Source organism: Thamnophis sirtalis, unplaced genomic scaffold, assembly GCF_051295495.1.
Source record: "Thamnophis sirtalis isolate CommonGarterSnake01/CBP01778 unplaced genomic scaffold, rThaSir2_p1.2 scaffold_9, whole genome shotgun sequence".
Lineage (NCBI taxonomy): Eukaryota > Metazoa > Chordata > Lepidosauria > Squamata > Natricidae > Thamnophis > Thamnophis sirtalis.
Window position 1 is genome coordinate 57,458,588 of NW_028261389.1, and position 23,380 is coordinate 57,481,967.

General features: G+C 43.3%; 1 pseudogene; it reads left to right on the top strand.

Moving 5' to 3' along the window:
* Positions 1 to 15,808: 15,808 nt before the first annotated feature.
* LOC148044155 (uncharacterized) lies at positions 15,809 to 16,756 on the top strand (annotated as a pseudogene).
* The last annotated feature ends 6,624 nt before the right edge of the window (positions 16,757 to 23,380 follow it).

The following is a 23,380-nucleotide window of genomic DNA, read 5'->3' on the forward strand; positions in this document are numbered from 1 at the left end:
CTCTTCTCCCACCTCTCTCAGTCATCCAGTGTCCTTTCTTCCTCTCTGCTTACTCTTCCGAGGCCGGAGGGACTCAGGACTGCCTCGTCCTCCTCCCCGGGTCATTCCTCCTGGGCCATAGGGACTGTGCCACCCACCTCTGTTGGCCCAGGCTCCATCTTCTTCTCTGGGCCGTGACAGATTGCTTCTGTAACTTGTAATGCATTGTCCTGTTCCACAAATATCTAGTCTTGGCAGATTTAGAAGAGTCCCTTTATTTATAACTCTGTATTATTAGGCAAATTGACATTGTACAACTTCACTTCTTTAACCGTAATTAATTGCTCCTTAGACACTGCAGGAATTGTAATTGTGTGGAGAGACATTCCATAACTTCCTCAAATTACAATTTATGCAACTCATGGTAGAGGTTTCAAAAATATACAGTTTGGATCTATTTTGTTTTTGTTTACGGTAGTCGAATCCTGAGGTCCTTCAAGGCAAAGCCAAAATAGTATCACATGCAAAGAAGCAGATGCAGGTGGTGCTGAATTTTAGACTGTGGTATCAGCTTAGTGTGGATTTCAGAATGGATTATATCTCCATATGTTGTTATAACCTTGATAGAAAGAACAAATCTCCCAGAGGAGTTGCATAGATATATTTGGGCTGATACAGATAGAAATAAATGAACTGTAAAAGGTCATGCCATGTTAAGTGACTGTTTAGTACAATTATAGGAAAAGATAAATTCCCAATTATTCACCTCTCACTTTGTTGTTAAATTTTTACTTTTATGGATGTAAAGATACTAAGAAATTCATTTAGTGGAAAGACACATAGATGTAGAATCTGTATGTAAATTATAGATATGCAACAATGAAAATTTGAAAATTATACTTAGAAAGAATCTTTGTTTTGGTACATTATACCAATGCTGATTGCTAAAATGAGACAAAAAATTCTAAAAATATAATGGTTGGATCCTTTTTAAAAAAATACATGGTGACAGTGTTGCAAAACCCACAAACACTAGAAAATCATTTTTATACAAATTTTGAAGGTTGTAATTCTATTTACTCTTACTTTGTTTACTAAATTTCTCTAAAGCATATATTTTGTTCAGATTCACAGAACTAGCATTAAATTGGTCAATAGCTACTGTAGAAGAATTTTATCTATATTGTAAAATACCTTTGAAACCTTTGGAAAAATTGTGGGAAGAGGCTTCAATGTCAAAAATAACTTCATACATAAAAAGTAAATATAATGCAGAATTTAATTCTAATTAAAATATTTATGGATTATAATGTTATATACATTTTTATGCCACATATGAGATTTGAGTTTTGTTTTCCACAGAACCATATTTTAACTTGATAAATACATTTTTAGTATTGGCTTGTTTATTGTTTACAATTTTCTTAGAGATTTGTCTTAGATTAACAAGTATGTTCAAATTCAATTCTTACATTTGGGAGCTAAAATGATTTGACCAGACTTGTACCTTTTGTATATTGCCTTGGGAAACTTAAGTGACTATACTGCCATTGGGAAGACAATATTTTCCCTGAAATCAGCCTATGAATCATTCCTTAACTATTCTACCTCTTAACATCCAGTTGTTTTTAACATTCCAGTTAAAGAACATAATATACAGGGCTTTTAAATGCCACTTGCCCTTTGTTTCCAGCATCTCTTAGCCAATGAGATTAAAAATATTTAAGATGCACTGTTAAATTCTTGAATGAATGCATGCCATTCAGAATATGCACTGACATGGCAAGCATTTCTCCTAGGGTTTCCAGAAGGGAAATGAACTTTGGTGCCTTGTTGTTTTTGTGTCAGTGGCTCAGCTGTTCCTCCTGCCAGATGGACAGTTGCTACAACCTCTCAACTGATCTTCTGGCCACCCACCATCTGAACTGCTCCATGTTGAGCTGTGCAAACCATTCTTCTATCTGGGTGTAGCTCACTGGTCTCCCAATGAACTCTGGCTCTGGCCAGTTGCTTCTTTGGTGGGCCGGTAGCCTAGCTCTTCCATAGGCTAGTCTTTGGCTTGGAGTTGAGTAATTGCTTCTCTGATCTGCCAAAGCCCAGCTGATCATCGCTGCCATCACATCACTGTTCCTGGAGTCTCATAGCAGGCTCATTAGCAGGTTTCCTCAGATATCCATGAACTGAATTTTGGCCCCAAGCTGCTCCACTGCCTCCCTGACACCCTCTCCTCTTCTCACACAGGCTGTCTCCTGTTGGGCTCCTTGTGGGAGGTCTTGGTTCCAACCATCCTGACTTGTAGCATTATAGCATCCTTTGCTACAATGATGAAGATTGCACTTTGGTATGGTAAGTGTTAGGAAGGCCATGTAGGAGTTATGATAAAAGAATTCAAGGAATGGTTTAATCAACCATTATATGACAGCCTCTGATCCAAGATAAACTCTATGATCCTTACTAAATGTTTAAATATTTTAGTTTTAAATGATCTATTACAGGATAGTAGCTAAGAATGAGTAAATCTAAAAAAAATGGACAGTTGCTTTACAGAATGACATTATGATGACCATAAACGTTCTTTGTGGGAAGATAAAACTCAAGGAACTCAAAGATTAACATGTGGACTCAAACAATAAATAATAATTTTACTACTCAGTATTAAACAGGTACAGGTGGCTCAGATGCTGAGCATGTCAATCAGAAAGGTCAGCAGTTCAGCAGTTTGAATCCCTAGCGCTGCATAACGAAGTGAGCTCCTGTTACTTGTCCTAGCTTCTGCCAACTTAGCAGTTTGAAAGCATGTAAAAATGCAAGTAGAAAAAATAGGGACCACCTTTGGTGGGAAGGTAATAGCGCTCCCTGCACCTTCAGTGTTTAGTCATGCCGGCCACATGACCACGGAGATGTCTTCGGACAGTGCTGGCTCTTTGGCTTTGAAAAGGAGGTGAGCACCGCACCCTAGAGTTGGGAACAACTAGGACCTATGTGTGAGGGGAGCCTTTACCTTATTAAACAGTTGTTTCTATTTTAAAAACAGATTTTTGCTTTGTTTTGTTGTTGTTGAGGATTTTTATACTTCACTAAACAATCTGATTATTTTCTCAAAACCAATTCTTTTGAAACAATGTGATACAGCTGTGATTCTTTTTTCATTTTGCTGAATATTTATCCTGGGAACATAGTAATTTATTTTCAAGAAAACACACAGATATACAGTGCCTATGTTGGTGCTAGTGTATATACAAACAATCACAAAAATGTGGAATGGTTTTTCGGATTTCTACCATTCAACAGTAGATGATTGCAATATTCTTTTTTTTAGTATCTTCTAGGATTTGTATAATGGTTTGTTGTTTTTTTATTACAGTTGCAAATCAGTTAAGAATTATTCTTAGAAATAAAGTCTGACAGTGGTTATGGAGATAGGGAACATTTCCTTTGAGGAATCCAATGTGGCTTTTAGCATAAGATAACTTCTGAAGTTTTATATAATATTTTGTGCGAACACAAAACACTGATTTTATAGTAATGACTTTGACAAAATAATTCCATATTAATTGATTTCTGATGGAATTGCATTAGATATAGACTCCTCAGTATATGATATGACATCCAAAAAACAAGAAGCCCATAATCTATTGGAGCATGTCCCATCACAATTGATTAAAGCCTAATAAAATTAAAATGACAGATGTTTTAAACAGAAAATTCAGCAAAACACTTTTAATCAAAATAAATATAAATTCCCACAAGGGAGTAGTCTTTTGTGACAGTATCATGCTGACAAAGAAGAGATGCATGCTATGGGTCACATTTAGAGAATTGTTAGCATAATATCTCTGGTTATTTTGTGGATAGGTAGCTAGTCAGAGCAGATGGAGTGGTGCTGGCAAAGAGTGAGATGTATCATCTCCCCACAACTTCTGATTTGCCTAGAATCTCTGGAAAAAGTGAAGGCCATGTAAGGGGAAGCAGGAGACCTTTGCTATTTGAGTACAAATGGGTAAAATGTTTAGCTTGGGATTGTACTAGGTTTAATTGATGTGCCTATGTTGTGCTACCTTTTAAATGTTAAGGAATTTTGCATAACTCCTTAACAGTATAGGCATGCCAAAAAGATACTCTTTTTTCCATCTAAAATATTTTTGGGATCTGTGATATTTTGTACTCTCACTTTCTGATGCATATCTGGGAGATAGCACTTGCTATGTTTGAGTCATCTTATAGTGAACATAAAATACTGTATTTTATTTTGGGATTTTTCTCATATAAGTTAAAAGTCCCTTCCCCGCATGAGTAGAGCCATTCTCTATGTTGTGTTCTTTAACATGGAATATTTCCATTTTAATAATTCAACAGTGTTTTTTTTTTACATTTGACCTTTTATTTTCTTTTTCAATGTAAAGTTTCATCTTGTTAATAGCTTTTGTGATTAGTTTATTTTTCAAGCAGGAGAGGAAGAGTTGAATTCTCTAGCTTCATCTATCTAATCTATGGTCAGGATGTGACACTGCAGATATTTCATTTTCTGTATTTTGACTGTAATCACCAAAAAGCACATATCGGGAGTCTTATTTCTCTTATAAATTGTGGTGACCAATGAGTACATATGAGCTGCCAACTCAATGGAGCTAATTGCAGCAGGAATCACCAAATCATTCTCTGAAAGTAGGGGTGGGCCTAGGAGATGGAGATCCACTCAGATTCTAGAATTTTGAAGCCTATATGCTCAGTTGCCCATTGCAGTTGGATTGCAAGATATTATGCATATTGGTAATCTCAATTTACACAGAATAGTGTAAGTATTCTTGAGAAAAAAAATCAACTTAGTTTTGGTTGAGTATATGGCATACTGGCCAGAGGATGCCAAAATTGGCTAGTAAATTTATCATTAGCAGATAATACATCATGGCACATGTATGACTAACCTACTCTGCAGTTTAGTTTATACCTTCTCTATTTTACTTAAAAGAATGATGTGAAACACAATTGACTCAAAACATGATGGATGGGAAAATCCAATAACTTTCAGCTGATCTATAATGTTCAAGCCTGTTCCCTTCTTGGGAGAAGTGGTCTGGAAAAATCAATCAATGCACCCTGATAGTGTGCATTTTTATCATGTTGTGGATGAATTCATATCTGCTGGGTCATAGAATCCAATGTGATAGCAGGGAGAATGTTGTCTGAAACGTTTTTGAGCCTGTGGCAGTGCGACTCCTAATAAAGTGGACAGGGAGGCCTTTTTAACCTTAGCTCTATCACTTGTAGGCTTGGCCATTGCCCTCCTGACTATGTAAGAACAGTAAATGGTAGTAAACATGAATAGTTCTGTGAGTTTATGAAAGATAAAATGTATACTATATACGAATGAAGATGTCTGTTTGTGAAAGAAATGAAAGCATGCATGAGAATAAATGAAATGCTTAATAATTGTTTAAAGTTGTATAGGAAAGGATATGCAATGTCCTTTGTTAGGGTATTTATGGATATAGGCTTTCAGAGATGATAGAGATATGCTGCATGAGCATGTGAACATGCATGAGAACGGGAATGGCTGCCGAGCCTCATCGCTCCGATTGCTAGAAGACAACAAAAGACTAGTTTTGGCGACCAGGACCCCTGATATGGTAATTGAGGGGTTCCTGCGGGGCGCCAATGTTCGGGCCTTCCAGGGAGGTGGCTGTTTGAGGAGGGGGCTGCCTTTGAGCGGCTCCTGGACGGCGTTACCTCCCTCGGTGTGGTCTCTCTCATCGGCCCTTTTGTACAGCTGGGAAGCGGCGGCGGCGGCTCTGTGTGAGAGGTGGCGGTTTCGGCCCCGCTGCTTTGGGAAGTGCTGGATTTTCCCTTTCATTGAGCAGTTCCGAGGGGTTAGTTTGTGCCCCGAAGAGGGGGTGGGAGCCCAGGAGAGATGTTTGGACCGGACTGGGAGACAGAGGAACTGGTTTCCTGTCCCCACCGCAGCTCTGTTGACTCCCCCCTCTCCATCCTGGCGCGGCGTTTCTCTTCTATCTCGCCGCTGTTCCTGCGGGGCTTTACGCTGCCTGATTATTTGCCTGCTTGGACTGGGACTGGGACTCTAGGAATTCAACGACGGGCCCTCTGTTGCGGCCAGTACCATCAGCTGCTGCCACTGCCTCAGGAGTGTTGTGCTGGCCAGTACTATTGCTATTTACTGAGTCACCTTGCATCAGACACCATTACTCCGGAGAGGCAGCGTGCTGGGAGCTTGGACTCCCCCCAGTGGCCACTATTGGTGCCTTCTTCATTTTTTTGTCATTGCTTTGTCACCTTTACCATCTTCTTAATTGACACTTATCCACCCTTCCTACAACTGCAGCCCTCAGAGTTTTATATTTACGAACAAACTATACCGGCTCAATCAACATTACCTCTTGCTGCCCCAGTGACACCACTCCAGCCACCCAGACCCTATTTTTTGCTACACCTTTGGCAATCCGGACTCAACATCCTTGGTAGTCCCTTTAACCATCTAGACTTTTGGGACTTTTCGACCTTATCAGAGGGGGGGGAAACACCACCCTCCCCCCTCTGTATACCCTCAGTGGATTGGAGCTGGGCTCTTAACTATCTTGTCAACTAACTGCCATAGGAAGGGAGAGGAGCGGAGTACCTCTCCCCCTCCCCCTTCTCACTTTGTTCCATCCTAGATTTGCGCAATTCTAGTCTCCGCATTTTATGAGTGAGGTGTGAATGATGTGACTGTTGCTGTATGTGCCCACTTTTTAACCCCTATTATTGTTGTATTTTTCTCTGTGTTTTAAATTGTTAGTGGGGAGTGAATGGCTCTGTGATTGTGTATGTCCGAGTAGGCTGGGGCCTTATCCAGGTACCCTCTGTGCTGAGTGCTCTGCAGAAGTATCAGGGGGGCCTGGGTCAATCCCAGCTGCAGGACGTTTGATTCGAAGGGCCTGCTGGAGCACGCAGGGGTTATGGGGGTGGGTAGGGGGACCATGGACACGGGAGTGGGCCGGAGCATTACGGTCTTAACAGGGAGGGGCAGATACGGCAGGGACTTTAGGGCAGGCCATTACCAGGGAAGGAGGGCTCGCTACGTCACAGAGATCCCTCCTTCCAGCCCTATGAGTCCCACTCCAAGGCCAGATGGTGTGAGTAATCAGGACCCTGGTCTCAGGCTGCTGTCGCTAAATGCCAGGTCTGTAGTTCATAAGGCTCCTCTCGTTCGGGACTTAATTTTAGATGAGAGGGCAGACCTGGCATGTATTACTGAACCCTGGCTGGGCCCGGAGGGAGGAGTCCCCCTCGTAGAGATGTGCCCAGAGGGTTTTCAGGTGCTTCATCAGCCGCGGGCCCAGATAAGGGGTGGGGGTGTGGCCATTGTCATCCGAGAGTCTTTAGCACCTCGTAGGATCCCTGCTCCGGAGCTTGTCGGGTGTGAGTCCCTGCTGGTGAAGTTGGACCTCAAGGGTCAAGTGGGTTTGCTGCTAACGTACCTGCCTCCCAACAGCGTTGCAGCAGCCCTCCCCTCGCTCCTCGAGTCGGTAGCCGAGCTGGCAGTTGAGTTCCCCAGGCTTTTGGTTCTGGCGGATTTCAATTTGCCTTCGCTCGGTGAACACTCTGATGGAGCGCAGGAGTTCATGGCTTCCATGACAACCATGGGCTTGACCCAAGTAATTCGGGGCCCAACCCACTTGGCGGGTCACATGCTCGACCTCGTATTTCTCTCGGAGCAGTGGAGTTGTGATCTTGGTCTGAGGGGTAGTGAGACCTTACCCTTGTCGTGGTCAGACCACTACCTACTGAGGCTTGACTTTCGGAGACCAAACCCCCACTGTAGGGAAGAGGAACTGACCAGGTGGTTCCGCCCCAGGCCACTTATGGACCCTTTGGGGTTCCAGACGGAGCTTGGGGTTATTCCTGATACTCTCACCCGCAGTCCGGCGGAGACTCTGGTTGCCGTTTGGAACTCGGCAGCGACGGAGTCTCTTAACTGGATTGCGCCTCTACGGCCACTCCGAGACAGTGGATCCAGGAGGGCCCCTTGGTTTACCGAGAAACTCCAGGAGAGGAAGCGCCGAAAGAGACGCCTAGAGCACCAATGGAGATCCAATAAATCCGCATCGAACCGAGCACTTTTAACATCCTGCATCAGAGAGTACATCCGGGCAATCAGGATGTCAAAAAGAACTTATATTGCCACTCTGATCGCTTCCGCTGAGTCACGCCCAGCCGCCCTGTTCAGGATAACCTGTTCCCTCCTAAATAGGAGGGATGCGGGTGATCCTTTGCAGGGCAGGGCTGAGGACTACGTCCAGTTCCTCGCGGATAAAGTTGCTCGGTTTTGGGCGGACCTGGACTCCAATCTTGCAGAACCAGCTGAGGCACTAGGGGATAATCTTGTAGGTCATCGCTGGATTGATTTTCAAGCTGTTACCCCTGAGGACGTGGACAAGGCCATGAGAGCTGTAGGCACCTCCATATGTATACTGGACCCGTGCCCCTCCTGGCTGGTTGTTAACAGCAGGGAGGTGACACGGGGTTGGATCCAGGTGGTTGTTGCCACCTCCCTGTGGGAGGGGGTCTTTCCCCCTGCTTTAAAGGCGGCGGTGGTGAGACCCCTCCTGAAGAAACCATCCTTGGATCCAGCCTTTCTTAACAACTACCGTCCAGTCTCCAACCTCCCATTTGTAAGGAAGGTTGTTGAGAAGGTGGTGGCCTTTCAGCTCCAGCGGTCCTTGGAGGAAGCCAGTTATCTTGATCCATTCCAGTCAGGCTTCAGGCCTGGCTACAGCACAGAAACCGCTTTGGTCGCATTGACCGATGATCTCTGGAGAGCCAGGGATGGAGGCCATCCCTCCATCCTGGTACTCCTTGACCTCTCAGCGGCTTTCGATACCATCGACCATGGTATCCTTCTGCGACGACTGCGGGAGGTGGGGGTGGGAGGCACTGTTTTGCGGTGGTTCTCCTCTTACCTCTCGGACAGGTCGCAGTCAGTGTTAGTTGGAGGGCAGAGATCGACCCCTAGGCCCTTAACATATGGAGTGCCACAGGGTTCGGTCCTGTCCCCCCTTCTTTTTAATATCTACATGAAACCGCTGGGCGAGATCATCCGACGGCACGGGATAAAATACCACCAGTATGCGGACGATACACAGTTGTATCTGTCCGCCCCGTTCCAACTAATGAAGCGATGGACGTGATGAGCCAGGGCCTTGAGGCGGTTAGAGACTGGATGGGGGTTAACAAGCTTGTACTCAATCCAGATAAGACCGAGTGGCTGCTGTGCTTCCCTCCCACTAATTGGCCAAGTGTTCCATCTCTCAGGCTGGGGGGTCAAATAATACGCCCCTCAGATAGGGTTCGCAACTTGGGAGTCCTCCTGGACCCACAGCTGACTTTTGAACACCATTTGTCAGCTGTGACCAGGGGGGCATTTGCCCAGGTTCGCCTGCTGCACCAGTTGCGTCCCTACCTGAACCGGGAGGCTCTCACAACAGTCACTCGTGCCCTTGTGACCTCTAGGCTGGAGTACTGCAATGTGCTCTACATGGGGCTGCCCTTGAAGAGTATCTGGAGACTTCAGCTGGTGCAGAATGCAGCCGCGTGAGCGATCGTGGGTGCGACTCGTTTCACCCACGTAACACCTATCCTCCGCGAGCTGCACTGGCTGCCTGTTGATCTCCGGGTGCGCTTCAAGGTGCTAGTTGTTACCTACAAAGCCCTTCATGGTATTGGATCTGGGTACTTGAGAGACCGCCTACTGCCAATTACCTCCACTAGGCCAATAAGATCTAATAGATTAGGCCTCCTCCGAATTCCATCGGCCGGCGAATGTCGGCTGGCAACTACCCGGAGGAGAGCCTTCTCGGTGGCTGCTCCGACCCTCTGGAACGAACTCCCCATGGAGATTCGTACCCTCACCACCCTCCAGACCTTCCGCGTAGCCCTCAAAATCTGGCTGTCCCGACAGGCCTGGGGTTAGAGACCTTAACCCCACTCGAATCGTATGACTGTTGTGTTTTTAATGATGTATTGTTTTATGTTTGTAACTTGTTTGTTCCCCCTCCCCCTGAAATTGTGAGCCGCCCTGAGTCCCACCAGGGAAAAGGGCGGCATACAAATAAAGCAATTCAATTCAATTCAATTCAATTCAATGTGAATGTGCATGTATACGTTATTGGCTGAGACTATTAATTATTTCCAGTGATTATTAGACAGATTGTATAAGATTGTATAATTGTACAAGACATTCTTATAGGTAATCTTCATTTAGTTACCACAATTGGGACCAGCAACCCTCTTGCTAAGTGAATCACCCTGGACTTGCAATGTTATTTCTCATTTGGTTGTTAGGTGAGTCACCATAGGTCATTAAGCAAACATCACATGTCTGCAACTTGTGACTTTCCTTCTTACTTCTCCATTGCCTCTGTTTATTGGAAGCTGCTTGTGAAGAAGAACACAAATAATGATCTTATGACTGTGGGGAATCTCAATGGTAAAAAATTTGAGGATTTGTCATAAGATTACTTTTTCAGCCCTGTCGTAACTTCATACAATTGCCAAACAGGACCTACCTGTATGCACAGACAGACAAACAGACAGGAGTAAGTTTACTGGTTAACATAGTGAAAGATAAGAGTGCTCTTATTAGTTTGATCTTAAGGAAGGGTACAGTATCTGAGCAATTAATAGAGACACTTTGCAGGATTGATAGGCACCTTATTTCATATGTTAATCTTTAGTGACAGATAGTCAGAAATCTGGTAGCAATTTTCCCAAGTAGCATATTTTATTAAAAGGTATAAGTTTTCATGAGCTCAGTTCATCAGATGATCACTTTCTCTCACTAATGAGATGGTTTATGAACTTGGCCACTAGGCTGTTAGTGCTGATGTTGAATGTCAGGTCAGTCTAGCAGAACTGGTTAAGCAGTGGTTCTATTCTTTTATCTCCACTGCTTTAACATCTTCTGAATTCTCTGAGCCCAAGGAAAGACACTATTCCTTTAAGGAGCAGCTGACAAATGCACCAATACAAATACAGCAATACACCCATGGCAGATCGAAAGCAGTTTTGAGTTCACTTCTGTGACTTGAGAAAAGGATTCAGTATATCGGCTCACCTTTGTTTTGTCTGTTCACGTTAGCAAGAAATGCCCATTCTCCTTTACTTCTCCTTTTATTTCCAAGATTATCAGAAAGCCAACAAGGTGTGGGGAGGGCAGCCTCTCTGCTGTGCTGCTGGAATTAACAGTGGTAGGGCAGGACACTTTTCAGTTCCTGCTCAGTCATATCAGACTGAAGAGAGGATTTGGCCTGGACAGTAGAGCAGTTTGGTTGGGCATTGACAACACTGGGTAGGCTATTTGAAACTACAGGACTAGGATACTCATTAAAATGTCTAAGAAAGGAAGACAATGAGGCAAAGAAATAAGGATTAAAGACAGGATAGTGTTGTAAAATTATTATTTTTTAAATCATGTAAAATTTAAACATGTTAAAAATCTGTTAATTATAAAGAATAACGTCAGTGATACAGTTTTCAGATGTATGGGGCTAAGGTAGATATTTATTTATTCACTTCTATTCTGTCTAGCGCTTTTTTGCGTCTAACAGCCTTCTGAAGAGTGGTCTTTCACTTGCTGCCAGTTTACACTCATAGTTAGACAGGGTTCAGAGTATCCCGGAGTCATCCTTTTAAATTTTTTGTGAGGTTCCTTGACCATTTTGAATTAAAGGAATTCTTTCTGTCCAGCATTTGGATCAACTAGCTAATGGCATCATTTTTAACATTTTTAAATTGCCTTTGCTTTGTCCTTGTCTTTATTTTCAATCTAAGTAAACTGGATTTTCTGATGCACAAATCTTTGTTTGTTTTCTCCCCCTTTCCCCCCCCCACAAGTTTTTTGACTTTCCAATTAAAAGGAATATATGTAGGACAGGACTGAACTGTGGAATCTTAGATGTTCTTGCTCTTGTAAATGACATCAGGAGAGGAGCTTCTTTTTATTATGTGTTACAGGAGGTTTATGGCCCAGCATATAGCCAGAAGAACAATGTTGTTCAAGAACAATGAAGAATGCTGTTCCTGACAAAAAAAAGCAGTAAATGCAGAGTCTCTGCAAAAATCACTGTTGTAGTTCATGCTCCTTGGCCTTCTCCTCTGTTACTTGATTGGCCTTGTGCAGGATGGGAAGTAGACAGACTATGTGCATTCGCTAGCTTAGCAGGAAAGTAAGTAGGCACAGTGCAAATGGGCAGTGGGGAGCTCTTTCCTAAGGTTCCATGCAACTTCAAATATTGCAACCCACTAGCTGTACGGTCTTTCATCTGTGATTTAATTACTCATCATCAGAACATGACCAAAACATGGGTGGGACAGAGGATAGGAGCATCTCCTCATTGTTTTTTTAAAATAATTTTTTTTTGAATAAACACAAACCAACATCTTAAAATCATCTTCCATTACAAATTGTAGAAAGTGTGTCAATTGGTTACAAAGAACTTTCGCGCATCCCTTCCACAGTCATCACCTATGATTCATATCAAGTTATATATTTTACATCACATATATTTATATATATTGCTATCATCATACCTCATCCTTCATATAACTATAGTTGTTTTAACGTCCCTTTATAACAAACATTCCAAAATTTAAAACAAAACCACATAGTGGCATTCCCTTATCTATTTTCAATATCATACAGCCACATTATACCTTTATAACACATTCAAAATAAAAATTAATTATGTTTAATAACAAAACTTTTAGACCTCTTTTCTTAATCATTGTTTTCAATTTATATCCAATTTCCCTTTTATCATGTCAATACAAATTATTACATTGTTATCATTATCAGTCATTTACTTAACAATAGTATCCACTTTTTCCATTTGCTGGATATCTTCCATTTTTTCATCAGGTTTTACCACATTAAAATTTATATTTTTAATATTTTCTCAACTCTTCTCAATTCTATCTGTTGTTTTTAATAATTTTTGAATTAAAAAAACAATCTGTTGTAATGTTATGGTTTCTTTTTGATGTAGTGCCATCCTTCCAATTAGTAAACACTGCCACTCTACTTTAAAAACAATTCTTCACTTCTTTCTAGCTACCAACAAGCATCCAGAGAGCACCTGCATAAACAACCCATGCTCTTCTCTATAAACAAGCTGAAGCCTTTGAAGTGCAAATGATCAAAGGGAAAAAAGAAAAAGGGAAAAAAGAAAAAGCAATGTTTCCAGGTCTCAACCTCCAACCTCCAAGTGGCAGTGTAACTTCTTTTCCCTCTAAGATTACTACCCTCTTTATATTCCTTTTATATCTTCTTTATGTTTCAGACTTAGAAGAAACAAAATTCTTAAATGAAACAAAATAAAAAGAAAGAATCCATCCCAACCAGTATTGTAGAAATAAAGGAAGATTTAATCCATAGGTGAAAAAAGAAATAGAAGAAGAAAATCTGATACTTTCACTTTAAAAAGTAAAAAAAGTTCACAAAACTTTCATCAATAGAAAAAAAAAGATAACACACTGTCCAATAATGCTTAGTTTCGTTGCTTATTTCCTTTTCTTTACCAGTTTAATTTAACTTCAATCTTTTTTGGGCAGTCTTTTGTAAAAATAAGATTTCCTCACCAGAAGGACACACTTTTTCTTTCTGCTTTCCTCCCGTTGCGGAGCTGTCCCGACTTCAGCAGTTTGAGGCTGTGCTTTTTATCACTGGCTAGAAGAGATTCTCTTGGATCAATCAGGGACTTTGTCCCTGAGATCAGCAAGACATACTCTTCCCTGTCACCATCTCTTCCGGACAGTTTAGGTCCAGATGGACCATCCAGTGGCAAAAGTGTTGACTGCGATCTTGGAGCTCGAAGGTCGCACATCGTACTGTCACGATGTCAGCTCCTTTCTCTTGAGCATCTCCTCATTGTTTACTTCATGTATCACCATAGCCTTGAGGATTAGAGAGGAGATACAGTAGCCAATAGCAACTACAATAACTTGTGTTGGGCAATCAGGATAGGGATTTAATTGGGATGCTATCTATTTGGCTACATATATGAATTCTAACATGTGGGGATTTAAATATCTCAAGTTTGGAGAATAACTATTGTTATTCTGGCAGATTTGTCAAGATCATTGATAAAGATGGAACAGTTCAGGATTTTATGACTGCCATGATAACCATGATGTTGATTCAGTGGATTTTTTAAAGCTGTTTTTCTAGTGTTCCATCAAAGATGTTGCTAATGGCAGTGCACATGCCATATTATTCACAGATACTCAATAGTTGCAAATCATATTGGTTCAAAAACTGGTACTGGTAATACTGGACTTTGAAAATCGATACACTAGAGCAGTGGTTCTCAACCTTCCCAATGCCGCGACCCTTTAATACAGTTTCTCATGTTGTGGTGACCCCAACCATAAAATTGGTGTCTCAGTTCCCAAGACCATCAAAAATATGTGTTTTCCAATGGTCTTAGGCAACCCCTATGAAAGGGTTGTTCGACCCCCAAAGGGGTTCCGACTTACAGATTGAGAACCACTGCACTAGATAAAAGGAATTTGTGGATTCTAAATGCTGAACTTCACCTCTCAGTGTTCTTCAACCTTGAGTATGCTGCATAGGGATGCTGAAAGTTGGTATTAAGTAACATCTGGAGTACCTTACATTATCTATTCCGCTATACTTATTAACAGGGATAAATCTGAACTCATTGGAATTTACTCTTGACTAGAAATACATAGGATTAAACTGTTAATGAACTATTATTAATTCATGGGGAATATACTGGAGTTGCCAGCACTTTCACAGATGGTCTGGAACATTGCAACAGTTGTAATATGTTGGTCTGGGGACTGTTAAGGAATTGCAACATGTACCTTATTAGTTGGAAAGAAATACTATTAAGTTTTCACTTCTGTATCATTCTCTTGCATTATTAATTACTTGAAAACAGTTTAATAGTAACTATTTTCTTATGCCTCTAGCTGTACACTTTTGTATGACTGCTTTGTGATGAGGCTTTAAACAGCTAATTTGGCTTTAAACAGCAACCGAACAAGAACTACTAAAATATTTAGATAATTTTTTATTTGAACTTCGATCTTCAGTCTACAATACTTGAAAACTAATTCAAGAGTTTGTTCATTGTGGTAAATTGGAAATTACCTCTGTGTTGATAAAATATTTACAACCTTATAAACTCAAGCTTCTTGCCGGAGATCTTATACTGAGAATTTCTTAATAACATTATAGTTTTCAGAGTTGATTAGATTCTAATAAATGTATTTGTCCTTAGGCTTAAACACAACAGCTTTCTTATTGGAAATGATATAAAGGGAATGGTTTAAAATATAAGACAGATGAAAAAGACATGAGTAATTTCAAATGAAAAATTGCACTGTATTACATTAATTCTATTATTATATTTGAAATGCCATAGATTGGCTATAATGCTCAATCAAATCCTAAAATGTGTTGGACAATTGCCATTTTTTACCATTACCCCATTGTCTATACTGGAATTGTATTTTTGATATATAGATATCAAGCACTATCTGACTAGAGTGCAGAAGCAGAAGTGAAGGTGGGCCCGGATCTGCCTCTCATCCCAGAGTGTCTGGTTTGAATGGCCTGCTGAGAAGAACAGGGGCCTTGAGAGATAGAGGGGGGTCTATGGGCATAGGGGTGGGCCGGGGCATTACAATCACGACTGGGAGGGGCAGGTACGATGGGAGCTTCAGGGCTAGCCATTACTGGGGAAGGAGGGTTCGCCACATCACAGTGATCCCTCATTCGGGGCCTGATAGCTCAACTCGGGTACCAGGTGACATGGGAAATCAGGGCCCTGGTCTCAGGCTGCTGCTGCTAAATGCCAGGTCTGTGGTATATAAAGCTCCCTTCATCTGGGACTTATTATTAGATGAGGGTGCAGACTTGGCATGTATTACTGAAATCTGGCTGGGCCACAAGGGAGGACTCCCCCTCTCAGAAATGTGCCCAGAAGGGTTTCAGGTGCTCTACCAGCCACGACACCAGGAAAGGGGTGGAGGAGTCGCAGTCATTATTCGGGAGTCATTAGCTCCTCGCAGGATCCCTGCTCCAGAGAATGTCAGGTGTGAGTCCCTCCTTGTGAAGTTGGACCTAGGGGGTTAAGTGGGCTTGTTGTTGACGTACCTACCTCCCAGCTGCATCACAACAGCCCTGCCTGCGCTCCTAGAGTCAGTAGCCGGACTGGCGGTTGAGTTCCCCAGACTTATAGTACTGGGGGACTTCAACCTGCCATCTCTGGGTGAATGCTCAGATGGGGCCCAGGAGTTCATGGCTTCCATGGCAACCATGGACTTGACCCAGGTAATTCAGGGTCCGACTCATGTGGCAGAACACATGCTCGACCTTGTGTTTCTCTCAGGACAGTGGAGACGTGATCTGGAATTAAAGGGGATTGAGATCTCGCCCTTGTCATGGTCAGATCACTTCCTGCTGAGGCTTGATTTTCGGAAGCTACTCCCCCACTGCAGGGAGGTGGAGCCGATTAAGTGGTTCCGCCCCAGGCGCCTGATGGACCCATTGGGATTTCAGATGGAGCTTGGGGAGATACCTGACTCCCTTGCCCACAATCTGACTGAGTCCTTGGTCGCTGCCTGGAATACAGCAGCGGCTAGGGCATTAGATCAGATTGCGCCTTTGCGGCCTCTCCGCAGCAGTGGATCCAGGAGGGCACCTTGGTTTACCGAGGAACTCTGGGAGATGAAGCGCCAGAAGAGACGCCTAGAGTGACGTTGGAGGGCTAGTAACTCCAAATCTGACCGAACACTACTAAGATCCTTTATTAGGACTTATCTAGTAACGATACGGGCGGCAAAATGTGCTCATTTTTCCACCCTTATTGCATCCGCAGAATCTCGCCCGGCCGCCCTGTTTAGGATAACTCGCTCCCTCCTGAAAGGGAGGGATGTGAGTGAACCCTTACAGGGAAGAGCTGAGGAATTTGTTCAGTTTCTGTTGGACAAAGTCACTCGGATTCGGACGGACCTTGACTCCACTTGGACAGTGCCAGCAGAGATGCCGAGGGAGAGCCTTGATCAGATTTTATGGAGTGAGTTCCAGCTTGCCACTCTTGAAGAAGTGGACAAGGCCATAGGAGCGATGAGTGCGCCACCTGTCTACTGGTTTCAACCAGCAGGGAGGTGACACGTGGCTGGATCCAGAGGATTGTAAACACCTCTCTTCGGGAGGGGTCTTTCCTGCAACCTTTGAAGGAAGCGGTGGTGAGACCCCTCCACATGAAACCTGCTCTGGACCCAGCCACCCTTAAAAACTACCATCCAGTTTCCAACCTCCCATTTTTAGGGAAGGTTGTTGAGAAGGTGATGGCCTCCCAACTCCAGCGGACCTTGGATGAAGCGGATTATCTAGATCCCTTTCAGTCTGGTTTCAGGCCTGGTTACTGCACCGAAACCGCTTTGGTTGCACTAACCGATGATCTCTGGCGAACCAGGGATAGAGGTCATTCCTCTATTCTGGTGCTTCTTGACCTCTCAGTGGCCTTCAATACCATTAACCATGGTATCCTTCTGCGATGGCTAGAAGAGGTGGGAGTGGGAGGCACCGTTTTACGGTGGTTCTCTTCTTACCTCTCTGGTAGGTCACAGTCGGTGTTGGTCGGAGGACAGAAGTCGACCCCTAAGCCCCTTAAATACGGGGTGCCATAGGGCTCGGTCCTGTCCCCACTCCTATTTATCATCTACATGAAGCTGCTGGGTGAGATCATTTGTCGGTATGGGATTAAATACCACCAGCATGCGGACGATACTCAGTTGTATTTGTCTGTCCCGTACCAACTCAGTGAAGCGGTGGAAGTAATGTGCCAGTGCCTGGAAGCTGTCAGGGTCTGGATGGGAATGAACAAGCTTGCGCTCAACCCTGACAAGACTGAATGGCTTTGGATGTTGCCCCCCAAAGATAGTCCACATATTCCATCCTTAAACCTGGGGGGTGAAATCTTATACCCCTCAGAGAGGGCTTGCAACTTGGGTGTTCTCCTGGATCCACAACTGACTCTAGAACATCATCTGTCAGCTGTGACCAGGGGAGCTTTTACCCAGGTTCGCCTGGTGCACCAGTTGAATCCCTATCTGGACCAGGAGGCACTCCAAATGGTCACCCACGCCCTCATTACCTCAAGGCTCGACTACTGTAACATGCTCTACATGGGGCTGCCCTTGAAAAGTGTTCAGAGACTACAATTGGTCCAGAATGCAGCCACGAGCTGTGAGCGCCTCCACCTGTATACTGGACCCGTGTCCCTCCTGGCTGGTTGCCAACAGCAGTGAGGTGACACGAGGCTGGATCCAGGCGGTTGTTACTACCTCTCTTCAGGAGGGACACCTCCCCACCGCGCTTAAGGCGGCGGTGGTGAGGCCCCTCCTGAAGAAACCGTCCTTGGATCCGGCAATTCTTAACAACTACCATCCAGTCTCCAACCTCCCCTTTGTTGGGAAGGTTGTTGAGAAGGTGGTGGCCTTCCAGCTTCAGCGTACCTTGGAGGAAGCTAACTATCTTGACCCCTTCCAGTCTGGCTTCAGGCCCGGTTACAGCACAGAAACCGCTTTGGTCGCATTGACCGATGATCTCTGGAGAGCCAGAGATGGAGGCCATGCCTCCATCCTGGTTCTCCTTGACCTCTCAGCGGCTTTCGATACCATCGACCATGGTATCCTTCTGCGACGACTGCGGGAGGTGGGAGTGGGAGGCACTGTTCTGCAGTGGTTCTCCTCCTACCTCTCGGACAGGTCGCAGTCGGTGTTGGTGGGGGGGCAGAGATCGTCCCCGAGGCCCCTTACTTGTGGGGTGCCGCAGGGTTCGGTCTTATCCCCCCTACTATTTAACATATACATGAAACCGCTGGGCGAGATCATTCGGAGGCACGGGATAAAATACCACCAATATGCGGACGATACACAGTTGTATCTGTCCGCCCCGTGCCAACTCAATGAAGCGGTGGAAGTGAGGAACCGGGGCCTTGAGGCTGTTAAAGACTGGATGAGAGCTAACAAACTGGTGCTCAACCCGGAAAAGACCGAGTGGCTGTTGTGTTTTCCTCCCAAAAATTTGGTTAATGTTCCATCAATCAGGCTGGGGGGACAAAATTTATACCCCTCAGACAGGGTCCGCAACTTGGGAGTCCTCCTGGACCCACAGCTGAGTTTCGACCATCATTTGTCAGCTGTGACCAGGGGGGCATTTGCTCAGGTTCGCCTGATGCGCCAGTTGCGGCCCTACCTGAACCGGGAGGCCCTCACAACAGTCACTCGAGCCCTTGTGATCTCTAGGCTGGAATACTGCAACGTGCTCTACATGGGGCTGCCCTTGAAGAGCATCCGGCGACTTCAGCTAGTCCAGAGTGCGGCCGCGCGAGTGATCGTGGGCGCACCACGGTTCGCCCACATAACACCGATCCTCCGTGAGCTGCGCTGGCTACCTGTTGATCTCCGGGTGCACTTCAAGGTCCTACTTACCACTCATAAAGCGCTCCATGGTAGTGGATCTGGCTATTTGAGAGACCGCCTTCTGCCAATTACCTCCCTGCGTCCCATCAGATCGCACAGGGTAGGCCTCCTCCGAATTCCATCCGCCAGTCAGTGCCGACTGGCGACTACGCGGAGGAGAGCCTTCTCAGTTGCAGCTCCGACGCTATGGAACAATCTCCCCGTGGAGATCCGCACCCTCACCACCGCCCAGGCCTTCCGCACAGCCCTTAAGATCTGGCTATCCCGTCAGGCCTGGGGATAAAAATTCTTAGTTTGTCCCCTCCCGAATGATGAATGATTGTTGTGTTCTATTTTTTAATATTATGTATTGTTTTATGTTTTTTTTGTCTTTGTACCCCCTTTCCCGTGTTTTGTAAGCCGCCCTGAGTCCCCTCAGGGAAAAGGGCGGCCTATAAATTATAATAAACATTCCAAACATTCCAAACGCGAGTGATATTAGGTGTACCTAGATACACCCATGTTACACCTATCCTCCATGAGCTGCACTGGCTCCCTATTGGTCTCCGAACATGCTTTAAGGTGCTGGTTATTACCTTTAAAGCCCTACATGGCCTAGGACCTGGATATCTCCGTGATCGCCTCCTGCAACATACCTCCCAACGCCCAATAAGATCGCACAGGGTGGGCCTTCTCCGGGTACTGCACAATGTTGTCTGGTGGCTCCTCGGAAGAGGGCCTTCTCTGTAGCTGTCCCGGCCCTCTGGAATGAACTGCCCCCTGAAATCCGGACCCTCCCCACTCCCCCGGCCTTCCGAAAGTCTGTTAAGACCTGGCTGTTCCGGTAGGCCTGGGGCTGCTGATCTTGATTGACTTTCAGCCCCACTAAGATCGAGTGCATGTTGTGTCCTGTTTTAATTTGTTCTGTCTTATATTTTAAATTTTTAATATCTTCTTTTTAAACTGTCTTTTATGTAAGCCGCCCGGAGTCCTCCAGGATTGGGCGGCATACAAATCTATTCAAATTGACAAACTGACAAATAGATAAAATCCATGTTTTAATAGAAATATAACAACTTTTCAGGTTTACCCAGCAAATGACTCTTCAGGTAATCATGATGGATAATGAATTTAATGAACTATATGAAGCTATATGAAGAATGCATAGGTTCACAGAAATACAACATCATGTTGCAATGCACTAAAACAATGGTGTACAAAGTCCAGAGAAGATTCAAACTATGATGGCAGGACAAAAATACCAAGAATCAGGACATAAAATTTCATGATGAAAAATACCTAGACTTCCTGAAATTGTCAGTTTCTCCTTTTCACAATAATCAGTTAGTCTGGCCAATAATCTTCTAAGGCTAGTCTCAGGACAGAAAATAAGAGACATATCATCTGCATACATTCCACTGAAATTTTCCATCTTAAGTGAAGGAAACAAAAAAAAGTCTCTATTTTATAGGGTGGGATTTTATTTGCTGTTTTCTGCTCAGCCCTTCTTTTGCTATTGTATTTTTCCATACTGGGGAATCCTTCAGGAACTAAGGAGCTACAAAGCACATTTTTAAAATTATCTGATTACTAAAGTGTGCTTACATTACTTGAAAAAAAATGTTGATCAGTGATGTGTGCCTTGATTGATTGCGGTGAAATGTATTTAACGCCACAGTTGTATTCAAACTAGGATTCAATAAACCTATGCCATTGTTTATACTGCTGCTAGCTATAGCGATTATACCTACCATGGGGCGAGATCAGGAAGAAATAACATCTCTGTGTTTTCCCATCCCCCAAGGCTAGGTTTTTTTGGGAAAAAGATTGAAAAGCTTTGTTGCAGTATATTCTCAACTTACATTCACTAAGTCTTGTCATGGCAAAGTAACTCTTGAAGAAATGCCAGTTACTGGAGAGGATCCAAACAATTGCTTATTAATCCAAAGCTGGATTACAGGTTACAATGAATTATTGATTCCTTGCACCTGTACAGGCCAAGGGCAATGCTGATCAGACAGTTTGGTCATATGTCTACACTGCAGAAACTCTCAAATATAGAATTGCTTTGTCATTGATAAGGAAACAAGATAAGCATAAAGGCTGACATGGATAGGCTTCATAGTATGAACATAATGTAGAGGCAGCCCTATAAAAGAAACATAGCAGTTTTGGTATATGACATGATCAGGCTTTAATTGATATTCTAACAAGAAGTCCCTGTAGTTTACTGAGAAAGGAAGAGAAACAAGGAAATGTCTCCCTTATCTCAAGGTGTGAATTCTGAAGTCAATTAGTAGATGCAGTCTAATAAAAATCCCAACCTTAAAAACATTACATGCCGGGTAACAGCAAATAACATATAATTATATACAGTATGTAGTTTATGTGTATTTGCACTTTCATATAAGTAAAAACCTAATTGAATCAATCTGAGTTCTTATTTTGATCCACCAAAATCGTAAAGAGATATCTGTTACAGTATAACTATACTATTTTTTAAAATCCTATTGCAAGTTGCATAGATTTCCTGAAGGTGTGAAAGAAGGCTATTGTTTATTATTCATTATTCATTTATTATTATTATACAGCGGCCAGTTGTATCACAGTGGCCAGTTATTTTGCCGGATTTGGCATTGGTTACTAGTCGGGCCCCACCCAAGGGCCTAGGACGTCGTAACATATTTTTGTAATATGCGTGCAGATCCAAGCAGTGCAGCTTTTTGCATTTGACTGATGGTGATTTTGTCAATTTTTAACTGTTTCAAATGTAATTTCAGTGCTTTTGGAATAGCACCCAGTGTGCCAATTACCACTGGAATTACCACTGCTGGTTTGTGCCATAGTCATTGAATTTCGATTTTTAAGTCCTGGTATCTTGCGATTTTTTTCATGTTCCTTCTCGGCGACCCTGCTATCACCTGGTATTGCGATGTCTATGATTGTGACCTTATTTTTCTCAACCAGTGTGATGTCTGGTGTATTATGCGCCAGTATTTTGTCGGTTTGTATACGGAAATCCCACAAGATCTTGACCATCTGATTTTCGGTGACTTTTTCAGGCTGATGTTCCCACCAGTTTGTTGCTGTTTTAATATTATAATTTTTGCACAAATTCCAATGGATCATTTGTGCTACTGAATTGTGCCGCAATTTATAATCAGGCTGCGTGATTTTTTTACAGCAGCTGAGTATGTGATCAACAGTTTCAACAGCTTCTTTGCAAAGTCTGCATTTGGCATCATCAGAGGATTTTTCGATTTTGGCCTTAATAGCATTTGTGCGGATAGCTTGTTCTTGCGCAGCCAGGATTAGTGACTCTGTTTCTTTCTTTAATGTACCTGTTGTTAACCATAACCAAGTTTGTTCACTGTCCACTTTATCTTTTTTTCCCCCCAGAAGTTGGCGATGCAGTGCTTTGTTCTGCCAACTTTCCATTCTTGATTTTATCACATGTTTTCTGTATTCTTGTTTCGTCTGTTGGGCCTTCAGTAGATTTTTGTTCTTTACTTCAATTAATAGATGTTCTTGACATTCTTTTAAATAATCAGTCAGTGCATGTTTTTCTTCTTCAACTGTTTGCTTCACTTGTAATAGTCCTCTGCCACCTGATTTTTGGGGCAGGTAGAGTCTATCAGTATCACCACGTGGATGTAAACTGTAGTGCATTGTCATTAGTTTCCTGGTTTTTCGGTCCAAAATGTCCAAATCAGCTTGTGTCCAGTTAACTATACCAGCTGTGTATCTTATAACTGGTATTGCCCAGGTATTTATGGTCTTGATTGTATTTCCACCATTCAATTTAGATTTCAAAATTTTCCTAACTCTGTTGGTGTACTCTCGCCTGACAATAGTTTTTACTTCTCCATGCTTGATGTTATCCAACTGCAGAATGCCTAAGTATTTGTAGGCT